This window comes from Halichoeres trimaculatus, unplaced genomic scaffold (genome assembly GCF_033239565.1).
Source record: "Halichoeres trimaculatus isolate MK-OKI-2021-1 unplaced genomic scaffold, fHalTri1.1 fHalTri1_scaffold_17, whole genome shotgun sequence".
NCBI lineage: Eukaryota > Metazoa > Chordata > Actinopteri > Labriformes > Labridae > Halichoeres > Halichoeres trimaculatus.
The window spans coordinates 9069263-9083772 of NW_027437195.1; the positions used below are offsets into that span (position 1 = coordinate 9069263).

At 40.5% G+C, this 14510-nt stretch overlaps 1 protein-coding gene across 1 annotated transcript in view; it reads left to right on the top strand.

Moving 5' to 3' along the window:
* The window catches only part of trappc12 (trafficking protein particle complex subunit 12), a 50282-nt gene that overhangs the window by 16257 nt on the left and 19515 nt on the right, over window positions 1–14510 (top strand). The gene's annotated exons all lie outside the window — the stretch shown is intronic.

The window sequence follows — 14510 nt, forward strand, 5'->3', positions numbered from 1 at the left end:
AATGAGCCTTTGATCATTGATTGGTCGATCATTGTTGTGGTTTTCTGGGTGATCGGGGCCATAAATAAAGCTAAGTTTACATTAAGAGTAGGGATGTCCCGCTCTGATCATGTGATCGGAATCGGGGATGATCGAGGCATTTTTTAATGATCGGAGATCGGGGGAGAGGGAATCAGAAAAAGCCTGGGGCCTTAGTTCTTGTTTTTAATTAAAATGTGTATAATAGCATATCATCATTCATTTTAGAATATAACTTTATTTGTCATTATAAAAAGTACAACAAGATGCAAACAAGAAATTGCAACCTTAGTGTCACACACATACAAGGTAATGTTGTGGTGCACCACTGAGAAGCTTTATTTTTATTTTGTTGATCCAATGCTGCACTAAGTGGAGAAAAAAAGCTATATTCATGTTGGCTAGAATGATACCTTCATTTAAATCACATTAAAAAAAAACTCAAAGGACAATTTGTAGGAGTTTTTTTTCTCTTCTTTTTTCTTAATGCATTGTTGAAAGATCGAATCGGGAAATATCGGGATCGGCAGATACCCAAAATAAAAAAATCTGAATCGGATCGGGAGCAAAAAAAACATGATCGGGATATCCCTAATTAAGAGCAGGGAAAAAATTGCTTTATCCTAAATTTGTCTTTTGGTGGCATCCACTCTTACTTTCCAGCAGCTTGTTTAGACAAATCCACAACCAAGAATCTGACCTATAAGTTCTCCTTGTTGTAGTGAAAAGGAAAGTGTGGTTACCAAAACAAATTTGAAACAAACACAAAATGTATTGATCTGAAATATGGATCACTGCCTGAATTTGATGCAAGTATCCTGCACAAAATATCAAAGTCCTGCAAGTGTGGTGGTGATATTGCCCAAAAATTTTGCACATTTTTAAGATATATATTCAAACAATGGCTCCACATAACATACAGCAAATGTTTGCATGGTAAAGTACAATACAGACCAGTCAAAGATGTATCAGACTGGATCAGTGCTTCTCTCTTTCTCTGCATCCCTGTCACATTCCCTGTTACATTCTTTAAAAACAGCGAGGCAACACGTAACCTAAGTCTTATTGATTGTTTGAGCATCTGTGTCATAAGAGCATTATCCAGTGTAGAAAAATGAAGCCTATGCAGAAGTGCTTAAAGCTGCAGTTCATCAAGTGTCCACTTGAGGCTGGCTTCTTAAAGACGGGAAACCACGTAAGCACCAAGCCAAAAAGTCAGACTTTTACCACATTTAAAAAAAAAAAAACTATTTACAGCCTAGTTCAAAACAGTAGTTTGGGCCTGAATCGCTAATTTAACTATCGGCACACACTGTTTTTTTTTTCCTAACTCAGCAGTTTAGAAGGTATTAAGATCACAAGTTCATCCAATCAGAATCACAGCTTGGCTCACATGACTGATAAGTACCCTATAGCTGTTAGTGAGGAGGGTCAAAGCCCAGTGTAAAGTGTGCACAAACAAACACACACACACACACACACAAAAATCTTGTTGCTGCTGTGACTCCTGAATTCCCCTTTAGGGAAGAAAAGTACATTCTATTCTATTCTATTCTATTCTATAAGTTAATTTTTTAAATTGCACCAGCAATACAAGTTTTTACACATTTTGACGATAGGTTTCAGCATCAGAGGGAGTGAACGTGTTTCTGGTGATTACAGTTTGACCACAGCTGGAAGAAAGACTTGGCGAGACATCAGGCTAAATAAGTATGTAAGGGGCAATGCATTCAATATCTTGAATCAGTTTTGCCCCTGACTCTACTTTCCTGAGAGATCTTTACAGAAAATTAAGCCAGCGTTTTGTTTGTTGAAGGAACGGGAAGTCAACATAACAGATCAACTCAAAAATCAATACAGCAGGCTCAGCTGTCAAAATCACAGGCATGTGTCATCAGTGCAGGCTGCAGGGGAATATTGGCATCAGTTCTGTACAGCAGCAAAGGTTGAAGATGTGTTATTACTCCTCCATAAAGTCAATGGCTTGAACTTGCCCCTCATGTCTAATCTATTTGAAATACAACTCTGAAGGTGAGGAAGGTCTTAAAAAAGAACAACTATCCAAAGAGTTTATAACTTTGTCCATGTACTCATTTCCTCCGCTCTCTCCCTTTACATCAAAAGAAACAGGTGCTTGTTTGGTGCTTGGGCTTAGCTGGTTTTAATCACGTTCCTTCTAAGAACTGGTTGGGTTTTCCAACGGCAAGGAGCTGAGTTAGAGCCACGTCATTGCCTCATCGTAGAACCTCAGTGTGTCACTTTAAACTGTAACAAACTTTGTGGGTTGGTAGTGTGCTGGGCGGTGCTGCAGTCAACGTCTGTGGCATGAATTTTTCTGCTCAGAGTTGTTGGACGGAGTTGTTCGTACTAAAGTTACACAGACATAGACACAGTGTTGAGTGTTACAGTACGTGATCAACATCAAACCTGGATTAGATCTTTAGCTCTCTTTTGTGGACGCTACAATTTGTAGTACCACCTTCATTTGAGGTTTTGGATTAAAAACTCAAAAAAAATAAAAGCAGACGACTCGCTCAGCAGCTTTTCTTTTTATAAATGGCTGTTTTCCACAGGTCACAGTAACCACACCCCCACAGGTGCTTTGTTGATGGAAACACAAAGAAGTGGTGCCAACCCAGGCACTAGCCTGGAACTAGCTTTAGCACCAGCTTTGAAAACGGCTATCTATGTATCTATTGAGTCTTGTGCTGGAAGTTGTGGATATTTAAGGACGCAAACCGTGTCATGCCTAAGCACGCTTCAGGCCTAAAGCACGTTTGGAATGGCCAATGTGACGGCAACCATGCCGTGCTCAAGCACGATTGCTTCCGTGCTTTAGCACGCTTCAGAAAGGTGGGCTTAGGCACGGTTTACTTCATGCACAAGCACAAGCACACACAGGGCGTGCGATCCATGATGTATGATCACCGCGAGCGCATCTCTCGACAATCATTTTAAACAAAGTGGGGATGTTAGAGGGCGGTGTCCGGTTAAAACGACTCACCATAAGTCTAAAAGTCTCTAAAGTTGTAGCAGTGCTCTCTGTGTCTCATTGTGCTGACTCTGATGAGATCGCGCTTCGTGTAAACAGACACTTCACTATGACGGAGGCGGGCCATGCACGTGTGTGATACCTGCTAAAGTAGGGCTGAATGAGTTTGAGAAAAGATTGAATTGCAATTTTTCTGGCAGATATTGTGATTTCAATTCGATTCACGATTTTCTTCAAATCAAGCTTTGGGATATTCACATGTAGGGCTGAACGGTTTTTGGAAAAGATCTAATTTTTCTGGCAGATATTGCAATTCACGATTTTTTAATCATCAATAGTGATGATAAATTATCTGTTTTCATCAACTTTTCTCCTAAACAGAGGCTTTGTGTTGTTGACCTGCTTACCAGCACTTTTAACATATAGATTGTCTACAAATTTGTAAAACAGAATCTGTATAATACTTGACACAACAGATCCTGAGTCAGTCAGGAGCACTGCAAAAAATTGCTGCTTTGGCGATCTCAAAATTGCATTGTCTAAAATTGCGATTTCGATCTGAAAACGATAAATTGTTCAGCCCTACGCTAAAGTCTGGTTCATATTGGGGTAGTGTGACTGCTGGCCGTACCCTCCAGTGGGGGAACAGCATTGCAGGGGGGGCAATCGTGCTTAGGCATAACACTGTTTGGATGGCCAGTGTGACCGTGCCCTAAGTTGAATGAGGCTTGCCTCAAAGATGTGTTTTGACAACAAATCCTGGTTACTTTTGGGGGAAAAATGTTATCAAAGCTGGTGACTGATGTCAGTGAGTGACCTTAACTTCCTGGTCTGCCTCAGCTTTAGCTCTCATGGTACTGTAAAAACTTCCTGTGTGTGCTGAACTTCAACAGCACTCTCCAAGGAAAAAGGAAGTAGGACATTTCTGTTATTGTTGACAACAAAACCATCAAAAGCTATCCAGTAGCCCACCACTCAATCAGTAGCTGATATCACCCAGAGGAGCGTCACTTAGAGCTCAGACGCTGAGTTGAACTGTCTCAGGGAGTGTTATGTAGAGTTCTCCTATGAGCCATGAGCTACTACAGTGTCTTCACATAATACATTATGCAAGTTTGTGTCTGTGCATCTATCAGTGTTACTGTTTGAAGAGTCCGGTGATTGCCTGCGGGAGACAAAATGGCTGCTGAGTGAAGTTGGTATCAGTGCAGCAGCCAAGCAGGCCGTCCTCCAGCTTCAGGGCAATCCTCTGTCCCCTGGTTCAAGTGTCTGAAAACCAACTACAGAGGCATCAAAGTGAAGTCAGCCGCTGTTGTAATGACTGGCATTCTCTTTTAGTGAATTACAAATGTGTTTCTTTTTTTTCACCCCATCTGTGTAATCCAAAATGCCTGAGCTTAATTGAAGTCACATGGGAGCTCCCTGTGTTAACCAAAGTTGGTGTGAGGAAGCCTTTTTAAGTCCAATCCGCCTTGAGGCTTCAGGTCTTGCGAGAGAAGAAGTGGGCGTTCGTTTGTTCATCAAGCTTTGTCCTGTAGGTTTTTTTATAACTCACGAAAGGAAGAGGCTCTCTAAACTCTTGATCTTAAACACATTTTGGAAACCTCACCCCTTTTAATCAGGACCAGGCTAATTATGTGTCTCTGTGTGAGAGAGGGAGAAAGAGGAGGGTATGTGTGTGTGCTTTGTGTGCATGTGTGTATGTGTGTTTCAAACTGATGCAAAACTTGTTAGTTACAATCAACTCAAGTTTCAGTTAAACTTCATTTCCCTTCACTTACAAAGGAGGCTCAGTATTTTGAAACCTTGGCTCTAATTTTATAGATTCCAGGCTCTGAATGGTGTTAGGACAGCTGTGAAATAAGTTGTGAAAGCTGCAGTATGATTCGTCCAAGCAGCTCCATGCACTAACTGTTTTCTTTTTAACTACATGCGAGTGATTGAAAAGGGTAAGGTGTACCAAGCTTCTCTTATTACCCAGCTATCAACTGAAAATACAAACATTTTGTCTCTAAGTATTGATTTTGAGATGATTTTACTGACCCAGAAATTATGTATTATGCAGCTAAGATAAAAAGTGATTCCATGTTTAGTAGCACTTGTATGGCAATGGTTTTCTTATTAGTCCACATGCAGGTGGAAATCTTGAACATTTTTAATCAGTTGTGAATAAGAATGTCTCAGTAAAGTCTTTATTATACTTATACTCTTTTTTACTTTTTACTTTTACTCTTTATTATATTATTACTTGTTTATTGTATTTTTTTATAAATGCAGGAAATAACAAGAATCAGAGATTCTGTTTTCAAACTTTCCTGTCGGCCTTGTCTCTTCACTCAGCAAGTCATTTAACTTCTGGACACCCCCTCATCTGATTTTCTCTGCTGATTAATGATCGACAGTTAAACTTAAATCCAAACATTCATGCTCTTTGACTAAACTTAGTGTAACATTAAGAATTGGGCTGGGATGATAAGCTACTGTCGCGATTAGATTATATTACAATTTTTGGGGTGCCAATTCCATTTAAATTGCGATTCTTCAATATTATCAATTTTTGCGATATTTAGTTTGCTTTTTTCACCAGACCATGTAAAAAAATTAAATGATGATGATAATGACTACAGACCATATCACGAGCCATGTTTTCCTATGAAATGCACATCACGTGAGCCAGAGACATTTCACCCTCTACTGGAGAAAAGTGGTAACTTTTTTTCCAATCCAGTTTATAAACAAAAACTGACATGAAAAATTTAAATTTGAAAAAAAAATGTTTTTTTTTAACAAAGAATCACGATTTTGATATTGTCAAAAAAAAATCTGGATATATCAATTTTCAATTTTTTCTCCCACCCCTAATTAAGAATATCCTCCATGTTGTTTATTGATTCAAATACAAACGGGCCATTAGTGGCTCAATCTATGGTTCAGGTACTGTTATGGACCTAACTGGGAAATTGGAAGGTAGCTGTAGAGGTGTTAGCATAGTTTCCTGGCCTCTGTTGAGTTGCCCTTGAGTATGGCGTTGAACCCCCAACTACTCAGGGTGTGCACTGATAGTGCAGCTCCTTCACTCTGCACTCTTTATCAGCACTAAGTGCTGTTTGTGTGTATGAATCATTCAGAGTGAGAAAAACTGAATTTACCCCAAGAGGATTAATGAGCTATATCTTCAGGAGCTAAGCGATGGGGGGGTGAAATCATCAGCTTATAAGTGTGTTAAAATCTTGTGATTGTTCTGATGTTACTCTCCCAAAAGCCACCTCACTGACAAAAACACAAACAATACTTCACAAAATGAAAGATTTGCTGGTCAGACTACCTGTGACAGATTTTAGTGTTAATGAGTGATTATTGTGTTTTGATCAGACTCAGAGGAGAAAAAATCGCTGAACTTACCACATAGTCTCTTCAAGTCATCACTGCAGTATTTTAACCTTTTTGGGGTTGCATGGTTGAATAATAACTGGAGTCTATCCCAGCTGTTATTAGCCCCAAGGCTGAATACACCCTGAACGGGTCACCAGCCTATCACAGAGCCAATGTGTAGAGACACACCACCATTCATGCACACTCACTCCTGCAGACAGTTTAGACCGACCAATCATCCTGATGAGTATGTTTTTGGACTGGGGGGAGGAAGCTCGAGCAGATGACCTTAAACTGAAGCCAATAATGACAAATTCAATGATTTTACAGCTCTCAATGACTCACCTTGTTTCTGAGGTAGAGGATTTCTCCAGCTAATGGCATATTTGGACCAATATCCTGAGTCACAGCTGCTTTGCAGACGTATTTTTACCTGCCCTGTATGAGCTGATACCTACACTCATTCACATTCTGATCTAAAAACTACGTCAGTGGTTCGATGTCCAGTGAGTTTAGCGGCCCAGTGGGTGGGTTAAGACTTTAACAGGTCAAAGATTTTATTAGACAATAAAGTGTGGGACCTGTTCTTGGTTGTGCATTGACCAAAATCATTTCAGTTAGAAATAGCAAGAGTATCAGAGAAAAAATGTGCAGTTGCACCTTTTCCCACAAAATCTAAACCTTTCTTAATTACAAGCCTCCAAATTTAACACACCACATGTTTTCAGTTATCCTCGGTTTTTGTATCATTTCAAAAATTCAAAGATGTGCATCCCTGAAATCTTTTTGTTCGCTTGCTTTTGTCATGAAAATCTGAAGTCTCTTCAGAGACTCTTGGCTTTGAGGTCTTACCTGAAGGCCACCTTGGGTAGCATGCAGTCACCCTGTTGGCTCATGGATGACTTCCCCCTCATAGCTCTTCTTTCTTTTCTCTTGAGTGTTTTCTGAGAGGAACAAAGGCAGGTGTGCTATACACTGACTTCAGCACAGCTAGCAAACAATATTAAATTTGCCCTCCCTACAGTCAGTAAGCCTACACACTCACACACTTCTTTTCCTCTGCCTCTGTAGTCAGTCTCTCATTTAATATCACTGGCAATAAATCACCATGGTAATGCCTCCTCATTTGATTTAGGAGGGATCTGATTATGCTTTATTGTGGAGTCATTTGAGTAGAGCTGAATTATTAATCACGATCAGCCCATTGTTTTTCTATTTTTATTTTCTCCCAACCCTTTTTCTTTGTTAATTGAAATCATTCAACCTGAGACGCACTAATCACAGTGTCATTGGCGTGGTTTATATGCTTGTTGGCATTCATGGCAAGCCACCGTAAAGCACTTTGTGTGTTATTGTGAAAGAACAGGTTCACCTGAATTATTTCATTTTTTATTTGTAGGTACGGCACTTCAGTTTTTATTTGCCCTCTTGCTAGCTCCAGGCTGGAATATTAAAAAAAAATATTCACGATATTTCCATGAAACTTGGTGGAAATGTCTTTGATGATCAGAGAATGAATTTTCATTTATTGTGGCTGATTACTTGTATAGTCTGGCACCACACAGTGGTAACCAGTAAGGAAATAGTCAGGCATTTCAAACCCTCTACACTTGCCGTTTGCTCATTAATGAATTAAGCTCATCAACAGCTACAGATGCAGACATTACTTCAGCAGTCACTGCACCGATGTGGCTTTTGAAAAGAAGAGCAGACAGAGGGTGTGCTCTGCAAACTTCCATGAAGGAAGGTTAAATTCATTAAAAACTGGAATGCAAAAAAACTGCAATGAACAGGTAGAGACACACAATCCAACTTTTCTGGTCCGAGTCCAGTACCAATACCTGGGCTTTGGGTATCGACCGACACAGATGCTGATCTGATACCAGTGTTAAATAATAACCATAGACTGTAAAAAAGAAAGACGTCATCTTGCTCGGCTCGAAGTGAGGTCGCCACAAAAACTGTTCCCCCTGGTGGCTGGCTACAGTATAGGTCCTGTCCTCCAGCCATTCCAGATGGGCTATGGTCAAACTTTAAAAAATTAGTGCACCTCGTAGAAATGTTTCTCACATCCAATTGTTGTGGTGATTTAAAGATAGTATTTGGCTGCCTTGTATTCAAGCCCTCTTTTTTCTGTAAAGTTTCATTTTCAGCAGTTATAAGAGGTTAAGAATGAGGTTTTCTGTCACGTTTAATGATTGACAGCTGCCGTTCTTGTGTATTTTTTTCGGGGACTGTAAAACATGTCGGGAGGTAGAGTCAAGAGGTGATTAGACTTGCGAAAAAAAGGAAAAAAATCACAATTATTTTTTTCACTCAGCTCTACTCAGATTCTCCCAGAATTCCTCACAGTCTTTACTGCGCAGATTCTGGCTGCAAAACTGCTGGGGGGGGTATTTTGGCTTCAAAACTGTACAACGGTAAAAGGTGGAGCCACGCTGTCCACTCTATTTACAGTCTATGATAGTAACTTAAATGCCCTACTGTGTGGTAACACTGATCATGTTTTGAGTTAAAGACAAAAAATGAATACATATGGAATCACTGAAGTTGATATTTTCTATGATAATAATAAACTTTATTTATATAGCACCCTTTAAAAACAAATTGTTTCCAAAGTGCTTTGATACATGAAATCATGGCAGAGAATCTGAGAATAGTAAATCTGAAGAGGGTTAAAGGTGAGTTAGATATTATACAAACAGATATTTAAACTTTAATGTATCTAAATGTTTCCAGCAGTTTGGTAAAATCAATAATTCAGAATGTACAGAAATTACTATTAAGTTGTTATCTTTTATTCCCTGTAGACTAAATTATAATTAGCCTTAGTGTCAAGTTTGGATCGATCCTTCCCCACCGATCCAATCCAGCTTCAAGGGGCTGGATTGAGCCGATACCTGATACCAGGATTGGGATCGGTGCATCACCTATTAAGTCCAAAAATTGGTATAATAATGGAATGCACTTTATCGACACTCCAGCTTCCTAATATTCATTATCTGGGATCTATACAAAGACATGGATATTTAGTTCTCAGTGGTTCTCATTATACTGGGGGGGCAGCCCCCTCCTGGAAGTCAAGTTAACTTATTTTTCCATACAGTGCCAGATCACAGCAGAAGTAATTTAGAGTTACCTCTCTCATAAATCAGGTCTATACCTTTTTCTATACCTGCTGTAAACCTGGGGAGGACACTGATTCTACTGCCTAGCAACAAGCTAGGCAACCTTTAAGAGGGTATTTTGCCTTTTTTAAGGTTTAGCCTCTATTACCCCCGTAGTATCTTTACCTATTTTACAGCTCAGGGAAATCCCTATTTGTCTCTCACTGGTGTTTTAGAAAACCCATATTTTAACCTCTGTAGCTGCTGTCTCTTTAAGGCTCCTTGTTCCTCAAACCCTCTTACCTCCAATTGGCCAGCCCTCTGGAGCTGGCCATGGGAGGGATTGTTATGTCATCTTTATGTGATGACATTATGACTTCAGAGAGTCTCGTGAATATTATGTGAAGATCTTGTATTTTAGTAACAGAGTATTTTAAGCAGATTACAGATAGATTAAGGAATTTCTACAAGGTATGAATATGTAGAGCTTTTAAAGTTTACAGATGTTATGAGACAAAAAACCATCATTGTGACTTCATGCCTGTGTAAAATAAAGAAAAGCAGAACACCCCCTCTTTAACAATACATGTGGCCATTCTTTGCTTACTACTGGAAAGGAAAGTATGGTCTTTGGTTGGCCTTAATCCACAGAACAGCAGTAGCCTGTCGTCAAAACCATTCATAGATACAAGGTAACCCAGTCTCACCCAGACATTATAACGAGGAGCTGGCAGGAAGTATTCCTGGTGAAGTCAGGTGAAAAATTTGACCATACGTGTTGACGTGCATCTCACTTTGGTAACTCTGGGAAGTTTTCAAGGAGTTTGAGTAAGTGTGAACACACCACCCGTGAGTTTTCATCCTTTTTGGGAAACTATATGAACAGAAACTGGTATATTGTTGCTTAGGCAGCCTGTAGTAGATCTGTAAGATTACAAAACTAGAGGAAATGTAAGTGTCAGTCACTATACCGGAAGCCTACAGTGGTGACAGGACTGTACTTTCCAAATGATAGATTAGCATGTTGAACACCATCTAATCTGTCATTGTTCCTGCTCTTTTTTTCATCAGCGGGGTCAGAGCTCGGGTTCAATCATCAGAAATGAAAGCGGAGCGGAGATGTCATTATCTCACATCAAGGGGCGCTCACAATTGCATGCTAACTTTAATGGAGTCTGACCCTGTGATCCTCTGGTCGTAAAAGCTCGCCTCTCAAAACACAAAGCCTGCATGCTGTCTGCTCAGATCACTGCTTCTGTACCACTGTACGCCTTCAACGCTTGGTTCAAGACCTTAAATTACAGGCTGGAGGGAGATAATACCATACCATAAAGCTATGCGTTGAAGCAGTGCAGCAGAGTTACATAAAGCTGGAGCTGAAGTTCACTTTTCTAGCTTTCAGGGTTTCTCACTTTGGCTCCTTGCTGAGCATCTCTGCAGCTCCCTTTGGCCCTCAGCTCTCTTCTCCTCTCTGCTACTTTACTTCTTGCTACTCTTGGTCCAGAGTTTTCTCTTTTGTCTCTGATCCACTATGGCCAACTCTGACTCCTGCGCACTTTCACTACTTGTGGGCCAGATTTCTTCTACCCATATCCTCTGTTGAATCTCCCTATTCCTCTGTGCCCTGTCTCAGCTCGCTGTGTGTGTGCAGCTACATCACTGCTGGCTCTTCTCATTTCACCTCTTCACACTGCATCCCTATCTCACACACATATCCCAGAAACACACTCTGGCACACCTGTCTTCTCACGCCCTGTGGCAGAGCAGCAGTGTACTGTATCGTACTGTAGGATATATGTGTGTGTGAGTGTGTGTGTGTGAGTGACTGCAGCTGCTTTTGGCCATCCAGGCTGCCTCCTCGTTTTCAGCTTCATTTCCCCCCCTAATGAAGATTCAGAGGCAGCCCAGCTCCTGGTACAGGGCAGGGAGGAGAGGGAAGGAAGGAGGAATAAATGATGCCAGGGGAAAGAAGGGAGGCAGGTATAAGAGGAAGGTGGAAGGTATGGAGAGAAGGTATGCGAATGAGACAAGGAGAGAGGAAAAGGAAGGCAGGAGAGAAAAGGTGGAGGAGAGGAAGAGGAAAGGAAGAGCGACAGCAAAGTAAAAGAAGGAGAAAGGGGAAATGATGATGATGATGAGTTTTGCAATAAAGATGGTTGAGAATTTGCCGTCTCCCTTCTTTCTTTCTCTCCCCCTCTCTTCCTCTCCTAATTAGCTTCCTGGCTGTGATGAATGGCGCAGCACTTAGAAACCAATTGTCGAGCCGACCTTGTCATGTGTGTTGATGGGGTGGGGTGACTCTGCCCCCCTCCTCCACCACCACCACCACCACCGCTGTCCCCCTCTTACCTATAGTACCACCTCCTGTGGAAGCAGATGCTGCTTATATCAAGGTGTGTGTGTAGGTGTGTGTGTGACTGAGTTCTTTGTCCTCTTGCCTAAATAACAGGATTTCCAACACAACAGTGCAACACAATGTGCAGTTATATTCACACACACCTCTGTTTTTTAACATGTAGTGGCAGAGCATCATCAGTTTGGAGCTGACTCTGTCTTAAAGTTCCTGTGAGGACTTTATACGTCTTCATGGAACAGTCTCAAAATTAGAGTATTAGCGCCAGAGTCAGTTAATTCAAAATGCTATTTCTCAGTGTCTGTGATCAGATCAGATTTTCATTTATAGCATGTAGACTGAAAGTTTCTTTTATGACACTGACACTATGCTGGCTGGCAGTGAAGTAAGATCTGTGTTTTTCTCTTCTGAGAATGATCTCTTGGATTTATTTTGTAGTAACGGTGGACACTGCAGCTGGGCTGACAGAAAAAGAAAAAGGACATAAGAGCAGAAGAAAGTAAAACAGGAGAGTGACAGAGCACAAGCCAAAGGCTAAAACAGGGGTTAAGCTGTTTGTGTTAATGTTCGTTCAAACCCACATGCAGCAGCAGGTACCAAAGACCAAAAACCAAAGACTGTAAAAAACATGGACATCCCCTTGCTCGGCTCAAAGTGAGGTCACCACAAAAACTGCTCCCCCTGGTGACTGGCTGGAGTATAGGTTAAAAAATCTGGCTTTCCAGCCATTCCAGATGGGCTGTGGTCAAACTTTAAAAAATTAATACTCCTGGTAGAAATGTTTCTCACGTCTGATTGTTGTGGTGATTTAAAGATATTATTTGGCTGTCTTGTAGTCAAGTCCTCTTTTTTCTGAAAAGTTTTGTTTTCATTAGTTAATCGAGGTTAAAAACGAAACTCTTCAGAATGTTCAACGATAAATAACAGCTGCTGTTCTCATTTATTTTTTCCCGGGATTGAAAAATATGTCGTGAGGTAGAGTCAAGAAGAGATTAGACTCTTGAAAGAAAAAAAATAATTTTTATTTTTGTCACCAAGCTGTACTCAGATTCTCAGATTTCTAGGTTAAAAAAATCTGGCTTTCCAGCCATTCCAGATGGGCTGTGGTCAGACTTTAAAGAATTAATACTCCTCATAGAAATGTTTCTCACGTCTGATTGTTGTGGTGATTCTAAGACAACATTTGGTTGTCTTGTATTGAAGTCCTCTTTTTTCTGAAAAGTTTTGTTTTCATTAGTTAATCGAGGTTAAAAACGAAACTCTTCAGAATGTTCAACGATAAATAATAGCTGCTGTTCTCATTTATTTTTTCCAGGGATTGTAAAATATGTCGTGAGGTAGAGTCAAGAAGTGATCAGACTCTCGAAAGAAAAAAATATATATTATTTTTGTCACTCAGCTCCACTCAGATTCTCCCAGAATCCCTCACAGTCTCTACTGCGCAGACTCTGGCTGCAATTGCTGCCAATGGCTGCGCCTGTGACTGGGGTATCTTGGCTTCAAAACCGTACGATCATAGATGGCGGAGCCACGCTGTCCACTCTATGTTATAGTTTATGGCAGGTTCTTCTTAAAGCACCGGGCTGTGGGTAACACACTTAATAGATTGTGTGCTCACCTTTATGGACACTTAACTACAAACTGAGTTTACAGAAACATGTAAGTCAAAAGAAGCTCTGCTCTCCCAAAATATGCACGCGGTGGCAAGAGTCATATGCTGTGTTTCATTTGTACTCAGAACTGGGAAGTTTGGTGTGGAAATGACATCATCTCTGAGTTCAGCATTCCAGTTGCCAAGTTGGAAAAACTTGCCGTAAAAGCAGTATTCCTGTATATAAACATTGAATAATACTTTTTAAGGCTGATTTATTGTGACAAACCGAGTCAGAAATTCTAAAACATAAAGAATATCACAGGAGCTTATTTACTGTTTACCCCTGAACTCGGAATTTCCTACTGAGAACTCGGCGTGGTGTGGGTGCTCTGACTTACAAGTCGCAAATTCCAACCTCGGGGGGTGTTCTAGCTGGGCGTTCCGGAACTCGGAAATTCCGACTTCCGATTACAAATGTAACACACCAAGAGCTTTACGACAACAGATGATGGTGCTCATGGGAAACGTAGTGTAAATCCCAGAAAAAAAAAACTACCTCACAGATGTCACTGCGGTCACAGCAAACAGAGAGTTTTACCTGTTGAATGTTTTAGCTGAATAAATTTATGGCTTTTGAACAGCACAGGATAGGACAAGAGAAAAGGGAAGTGAATCAAGTAAAACAAAATCTGCGACAGGCCAACAGTGGTCAGTTTCTAAATCTGCTTCAATAGGTAAACAGGCCACTGTGCTCTGCTTGAGTTGTTCTTGTGTCTCTCATGTGCAGTTTTATGATTTTATACACTATCAAAGTCGCAATCAACTTTTGATCTGCTAAACCAACTTTTCAAAAATCTGTCTGCAGCTTATTCTTTCTGACAGGCTGTGAACAGGTTGATAGACTGATATTCTGATTACCAACCACATGGAGTTGTTTTGATCCAGGGATGAAGTTCTGAACTTTCATTTAAAGTACTTTTAAGCCTTCATATTGTGACAGTTAATGGCAGTCATTGATTAGAAGCCGTGTCTGTGTTTCCTTCTGCACTAATGAATGCTCTGTTTCTTCTCAGT